The sequence below is a fragment of the Melozone crissalis genome, unplaced genomic scaffold (genome assembly GCF_028551555.1).
Source record: "Melozone crissalis strain CALT ecotype California unplaced genomic scaffold, PUWL_Pcris_2 ptg000007l_1, whole genome shotgun sequence".
Classification (NCBI taxonomy): Eukaryota; Metazoa; Chordata; class Aves; order Passeriformes; family Passerellidae; genus Melozone; species Melozone crissalis.
Window position 1 is genome coordinate 16603422 of NW_026535785.1, and position 7796 is coordinate 16611217.

Below are 7796 nucleotides of genomic sequence, written 5' to 3' on the forward strand. Positions count from 1 at the left end.
ATTCACAAAAAAGGTGTAAAGGAAGATCCTGGCAATTATAGACCAGTCAGCCTGACCTCTATACCTGGCAAAATAATGGAACAGTTTATATTATGCACCATCATGCAAAATTTGCAGGATGGCCAGGGTATCAGACCCAGCCAGCATGGATTTAGGAGGGGTAGATCATGTCTGACTAACCTGGTCACCTTTTATGACCAGGTAACCAGGCTAGTGGATGCAGGGAAGGCTGTAGATGTTGTTTACTTGGATTTCAGCAAGGCCTTTGACACTGTCTCCCATAGCTTACTCCTAGACAAACTCGCAGGCCGTGGTCTGGACAGGAATACCCTTTGCTGGATTCAGAACTGGCTGGATGGCCAGGCCCAGAGAGTGGTGGTGAATGGTGTTGCATCCAGCTGATGACCAGTCACCAGTGGTGTCCCTCAGGGATCTGTGTTGGGGCCAGTTCTGTTCAATATTTTTATTGACGATATGGATGAGGGCTTAGAGTCTTTTATTAGTAAATTTGCTGATGATACTAAATTGGGAACGTGTGTAGATCTGCTAGAGGGACGTAGGGCTCTGCAGAAAGATTTGGAACGGTTGGATGCATGGGCAGAATCAAACGGGATGATCTTCAATAAGTCCAAGTGCCAAGTACTGCACTTCGGCCACAATAACCCCCTGCACCAATATAAGCTGGGGACGGTGTGGCTGGACAGTGCTCAGATGGAAAGGGACCTGGGGGTGCTGGTTGACAGTCGATTGAACATGAGCCAGCAGTGTGCCCAGGTGGCCAAGAGGGCCAATGGCATCCTGGCCAGTATCAGGAACGGTGTGGCCAGCAGGAGCAGGGAGGTCATTCTTCCCCTGTACTCGGCACTGGTGAGGCCTCACTTGGAGTATTGCATCCAGTTCTGGGCCCCTCACTTTAGGAGGGACGTTGAGATGCTTGAGCGTGTCCAGAGGAGGGCAACGAGGCTGGTAAGGGGCTTGGAGCACAAGCCATATGAAGAACGACTGAGGGAGCTGGGGTTGTTTAGCCTGGAGAAAAGGAGACTAAGGGGCGACCTCATCACTCTCTACAACTTCCTGAAGGGTGGCTGTGGTGAGTTGGGGGTCGGTCTCTTTCTCCGGGCAACAACAGATAGAACAAGAGGACACAGTCTCAAGCTGCGTCAAGGGAGATGCAAGTTAGAATTAAGAAGGAAGTATTTTACAGAAAGAGTGGTCAGATACTGGAATCATCTACCCAGTGAGGTGGTGGAGTCATCATCCCTCGAGGAGTTCAAAAAAAGACTGGATGTGGCACTTGCTGCCATGATCTAGTTGAATAGTTAGAACATGGGTTGGACTTGATGATCTTATAGGTCTCTTCCAGCCTTGAATTTCTGTGATTCTGTGATTCTGTGATCCCTGACAGAAAGGAGACCTGCAGACAAGGGACCCCATCACATCTTCACTGCCGCTCCACAATGCTCCCTTTCCATTCAACCTGTCCCGCCTGTCCCCGTCTAGCCTGGTCCCTGCCCTGGCACCTTCAGTGCCAGCACCACTGGAGCACCCACCAGATCCTCTTCTATAGCAGCACCTTCTGGTGCCACAATGCTGAAGGGCTCCACACGCTCTGCAGAGCCCAGCCTCTCCTCTGGGTACTCGACTATGGAGAGCACAGCAGCAGGGGGAAGGGGGGGGCCATCAGGATGCAGTCCCAGATGTTTCAGCAGCTAAAACAGAAGAGAAAATCCTGTTTATATTTCTGCCACCTTCATCCTCACAACTCCTTCTTTGAAGGCACTGAGCTTTTGGCAATGGGGTTTTTAATTTACACGAAATACGAGTGCTTTGTTATGCCCAGTGGGGTGAGCAGGCTCCAGAGCAGACACAAGAGCTACAAGCAGGACTGGGAGAGTGACTCAGCTGAAGAAAACAATGGCCATGTCCTGGGAGGGTTTATGATTTCCGGGATGGGAAACTCTGAACAGATGGGATACTTGTACACAGAGCCCTCCCACTTCCTGCCCATCTGAGGGATGGTGACAACCTCCCCATCCACACGGATGATAGAGTCTTTGTGGAATACCATCAGGGACCTGGACATGGCTCTGTGCCATTATCACCTGGGGGAACGCAATGCTCCAGGGCCCAAGACCACAGCAAGCTCAAGATCTGAGCCTTGCAAGGTTTTACCTGGTCTTCCGTTGGCAGCTTCCCATCCCTCAGGATCTGCCCAATCATGGCCTTTGGATCTGAGACCTCAATGTCCAGGCACGGCACCCCAATGTGCTCGTCTCCGACTGCTCCTTCGGCAGCTTCGCTTCGCGTCCCCAGCTGAGATGACTGAAGACTCCTTTGGTCTCCACTTTTTTGTTCAGGCTTCTTCTCCACCTTCTCCTGAGGCTTATTGGTCTTCTGACCTTTGTTTTCAGCTGGAGACTTTCCCTTTTGGATCACAGGTAACTGCACGGTACCCTGAACCCTGTCCCAGCAGGAGAAAACCTGTGCAACATTCTGCTGTGATGAATCATAAATCTGAAACCTCAGGATCAAGTTCTCCATCTCAGCTGGGTCCTCTGGAATTTCGGTTTCCCCCATCCCTGCAGCTTTGGTTTCCCATTTCTCTGGGGCTTTGGTTTCTCCGGTCTCAGGGGCTTTGGTTTCCCCCTTCTCTGGGGCTTCCTTCCCCTCAGGTGATCTGGTTTCTTCCTTCGCTGGTTTTGGAGGTTGCTTCTGCACGGAGACACCCTTCTTTTCCTCCTTCCGCCTCTCTAAGGCTTTTGCCTCCTCCTGAAGCTTTTGAGCCAGCCGCTTCAGCTCCCTTCAGCAAACAAAACAGAAAATATCGCTGAGAGTCACCAGTCCTGGCTGGCCCTGCACTTCATTCCTTGAGCCTGAGGCCAACATTTTCCTCCTCCTCCCACCAAATTCCAATACGATACATTCCCCCAAATCACCAACTCTTGGTCCGGCACCACCCTTTAGAATACTCAATCCGCAGTTCATCAAGATGAGAAGGAGTCCTTCTTTGTGCCATGGACTTCTTGTCACACGTGGCACCGCCCGGAGATCCTTTGCCATCATGACATCTTCCTTCCATGCCCAGTGCTCTCACCACTGTGCATGGACCAGGGCTGCTTCTGGGGTTCCTTTTAAGGATGCCTTGTCTCTTTCCAAAAAGGCACAGTCTCAACTTAGGGACATCTGTGCCCCCCATGTTTTTTGCACCCCCTGGTGCCGAGGGGTACCCACACTGATCCCTCCTGGTTCTGAGGCATTGCCCCCCCTGGAAGCAGTCTCTGTATCACAAGGAAACAGTCCATGGCTATACAAAAAAAAGAGTCCAGCAAAAAATGCCACTACATCTTCTCCATTCTTCCAACATCTCTCTCTCTGCCCAGACCTTCATCACTCTTCTAGGAAGGGTTAATGTTCTGTAAAGTTTTCATTGTCCACAAAGGGGTTAGAAGCTCCCACAAGCAGCTGGACACATCGCTGGCTCCTCCCTCGCCTTTCCTCCTTCTCAGCCGTGCTGCCACACATGTTTATCAAGTTTCAGGGTAACTGTCAGGCACGGCTCTGTTTCTCTCTCTGCCTCCCAGAAGTGTGTGGAGGGGAATACCTCTCAGTAGTTCTTCCATGCTTCCACCCTTGGGCCCCTCAGGGTCAGGCCCACCTCTCCCAGGCCGCGTGGCCTTCCCCTTCCCTGCACAGCCAGCAGCTGGGCTGAGGGAGAGATCAAACTCTCTCCCGCCTGAAATCCAAAGAGAACCTTCCAGGGGGGAGCCCTGCTTTTAACCCTGTGTTCTCAGAGGCGGATCCAATGTCCCAATGGCCACATCAGGCGCCAATATTAGAATCTGAGCACCTATTGGTGACCACAGCATCCCAGAAATCCTATTTCCGGTCAAACCACCACACACTCCCATCTCCACAATTTGCCTATGTGTCCTGAGCTGGGGTGCCTTGCTGGAGCAGAGCTTCTCCTGGGCTTGCCTACTGCTGCAGCTGAAGGGGAGCCTAAAGGACATGAGCTTTCATGTGTGCTGTCCCACCATAAGGAGAACCCTGGCAGATCAGCATTGCAAGGACTTGCAATGCTGTGGCAGGACCAGGACCCAAAGCAAGGTTTGCTCTGTGCCCCACACCTGCCCATACCACAGTCCCACTGTTTTGGTGAAGGGACATGATGAAGAAGGTGCAACTCAACACCATGGACCTAAAGACACCTCTAGAGGCAGTGCCAAGGCAAGCCCAGAGCCCAGCTCCCTGCAGGCAGCATCTAAGGCAGGAGGGCTCACCACTCAAATAGAGAAGAAGATCTTCTGTCTCAACAGAAGAAGGTCCTTCCTCTCTTGGGAGCCAGGGAGCTCAGAGTGGCCATCCCTGTGCTGCTTCTGGCCTTTGCTCTGCAGCACCTCTGAGCTCAGAGTCCTTGGAGCAGGGAAGCCCTCCAGGGATGATAACCCATGGAAGAGCAGTAACCCATGGAAGGCTTACTCACTTTTTCCTCCGTATGCGGAGGAAATCCTTTCCAGGATTATTTTATCCATTTCTGCTTTCTTCTCCTCAGGGAGCGCATCATACTCATCCTCATCTATTTGCAAGATATGTTCTGCTTTCCTCTGCAGAGCTTTTTCCCGCTGCATTTCTTTAGCACAAACCAGAGGAGAAACCATGAGTGACTGCAAGCAGAGCTGGGTGCTCTGGGGCAGCTGCAAGGATTCACAGCTTTTCCTGACCCAGCCTATCATCCCAGGAGATATTGGGGAGCTCATATGCCTGCTCCAGAATTCAATCTCCCAAGCTATGGCCGGGCAGTGAGGTGCTGTGCTTTGCCTGCCTTAAGTGCACCAAGGCTGAGGACAGTTGTTTGTCACTGAGCTATAGCAGCTGGCACTTGTGCCCAAGCTTTAATGTTAGAGATTAAGGTGAGTCTTAAAACCTCAGATCTCCTGCAACTCTGAGATGAGTGCTGGCTACACTGAGGCAGAAGGCGGAAAGATTAATAAAAACATTTCTTACAAGCTCTGCTGCAAAGCCAGATACACAGAGATAAGGGTGAGGGCTTGAGAGAAAAGATTTGAGAGGGATGGAGATATTTCACCTTCCTTCTCTGTTTCAGCTTCCTTCCTCTTTCTTTCAGCTTCCTCCCTGGCTTTCCAAGAATCATAATCCTCATGCAGGTTCACCATGAAGATATGACAACGATTCTTGACAGCTTTGAGTACACAGAGTAGGGAAGATTCCAGGCTGCTTGCAAAGAGGCTCTCCAAGCCATCAAAGATCACTCCCTTGGAGCAGTCTTTACGCTGTGAATAAAGGGAAGAGTAAGTCAGCCATTGCACGCAGGGGCCTCACAGCTGGACAGTGATCCCAGATGTCCCAGGGCACCAGCTATCCTTGTTCCAAGTGCAGTAGCTAAGAGCAGCTGGGACCTGTCCTTAGGCTCTGCCAACTAAGGGCAGCTGCAGCTTCCCCCAGGGTTCCCTGCACACAGTCCAGGATCCTCGAGCAGCATGTACAGAGCTGCTCCTCCTCCTCCTCTCTGAGTCGTACCTCAGTGCCTTCTCTCCGGAGCAGGAATGTCTCCTTTTCCCCCACCCCACACACCTGCAGCCTCTCACTGAGGATGTCCACCAGCAGCTCCTCGGGCAGCACACAGCTCAAGCAGTTCAGCTCTTCCCCACGACTGCTGACGATGTTCAGCTGCTGGGGCGCAGGAGCAGTGGAAACTGTGAACTGCAATGGGAACCATTGTAAGGAAAAGAAACCACGGTGGAAAGCCCTGAACAACTCCCACTGCTGGGCTTGGAGCTGGGGTTCCTCACTAATGGAGACTAGAACAACCCTGCAGTGCAGGCTGGGGGCTCCAGGGGACGGTTCTGGAGGGCCCATCCCTTGGCCAGCAGAGACCCAACCTTGCAAGCCCCAGTGCAGCCTCCCAGCACTTTGCTCACTGCCTGCAGCCACACTAGCCAGGACTGCACTTTGCCAGCAAACCACTGAGAGCCAGTGGAGCTGTCTGCCAGAGCACATTCCCAGCCCAAGTCATGGCACATAGACCCACAGAGCCTACAATGCAAGCGGCCCCTGCCCATCTCAAAGACAATGCAAAGGTCCCAGGCATCAACCAGGGCAGATCATGTTTACCTTGATGTCATGTTTACCAAGTTTGCTGGCTGACTCCTTCTTTTGTGATGGAGGGGTCTTTTCTTTGACATTCTTGTTGATTTTTTCCCCAGAGGCTCGTTTATTCTTGGTCTGAGATTTTTTATCTGTACAGGGAACAGATGGTTCAGGGGGGCTTTGTAAAGCAAACAGGCACCTTTGACTGCAATGGGCACAGCCTTGGGAAGGAACATGGCTCTTTTCCCCAGTCTGCTGGGCACTGGCAGCACTGTTTCCCAGAAGCAGCTCCTTCCCTGCTTCTCTTACCAACATGGTAAAGCACACCGTCCCATACTTGATTTTAAAGCCAGCACTATGTCCCTCCTAACAACTGTGCATGCAGGTGACGCTGCTCACACAGCAGTTCCCCTGCAGATCAAGCCAGAGATTTGTCCTCCAGGAGCATTGTTTCCATACACTGCACCCATCCTGCATTCCCATGTGGAGACCTGCAGCCCTGCCACACTTGCATCACCCATCTCCACTGAAGCTAAATCCTCCTTGTGGGAAAAGCCCAGCTGGGACCCAGACTCTTCTTCCTTCCACCAGCTCCCAACCCAGCCAGGTTCAAAACTGAGCACTGCAAAACTTCCTCCTGCACCGAGCCAGGTCTGGCCTCACCCTGCAGAGCTCAGGGCACCAACTGCCCAGGAAGTTTCATAAAAGTCTCCAGTCTCACATGGAGAACAGCCCAACGAGCTGTAACCTGACAGTGGCCATAGGTAACTCTCTGGAGAAAAGAGCTCATCTGGAGCATGTCTCTCATTGGAAATTCCTCTGGGAGGCTGTCCTTCCCTTCCTCTCGTTTGCAAGGTTACATGCATAGTCAGTCCTCTTGTGCTCAATGAGCCACTTCAGAAGGCTTTTTCCTTGTTCAGCCTTCATAAGAAGAAGGCTCAATTCAGCTTTGAGGAAATATAAAATAGTTGGGAAAGAGAAAGGCATGCTTTACCAGCCCTAGATGAGCTCTTTTCTCCAGAGATTTACCTATGCCCACTGCCAGGTTACACAGCTCGTTGGGCTGTTCTCCATGTGAGACTGGAGGCTTCTATGAAACTTCCTGGGCAGTTGGTACCCCTAGAAAAATGAACATGTGCAAGAAAGGCAGCAAAGGGGTTCTATAAAAGAACCTTTTTCTGAGCCCTTAAAATTGATTTCATTTTTTTGGCAAGCCAGTGATGCACTTCACCCGTGTTCCCTAAGAGAAACCCAAGGACTGAAAAACTGCTGCTCTGAGTAAGCAGAAGTGGACAGTGGTGGTGGGTTTCTCAAGTACTGGCCCTGGGTCCTTACCAGCATTTCTCCTTACCAGCATCACCTTCGTCTTTGCCTTCCAGCTCCAGGGCAGCCTGGGTGCAGAGCTCCCGGGCACGGAGCCCCGCTGGGCTCCCGTCCTTGGCCATGGCCTCTTTCACCACGGTGTCGATGGACACGTAAGCAGCGTCGTAATACTGACACAGGCCTGCTGCTATCTCTGTCTTTCCTGAGAGAGAGAGGAGGACTGCTTGGTGACACTGGCACAGGAGGCATTGCAGGGACAGGCCCTGGAAAACCTCCAACAAATTTCAAAGTTAAAATGACAGTGGGAAAGCAAGTGTCGCTCCAGGGGAGGCCATGAGGGAGGCAGCTGCAGCGTGGATACAAAC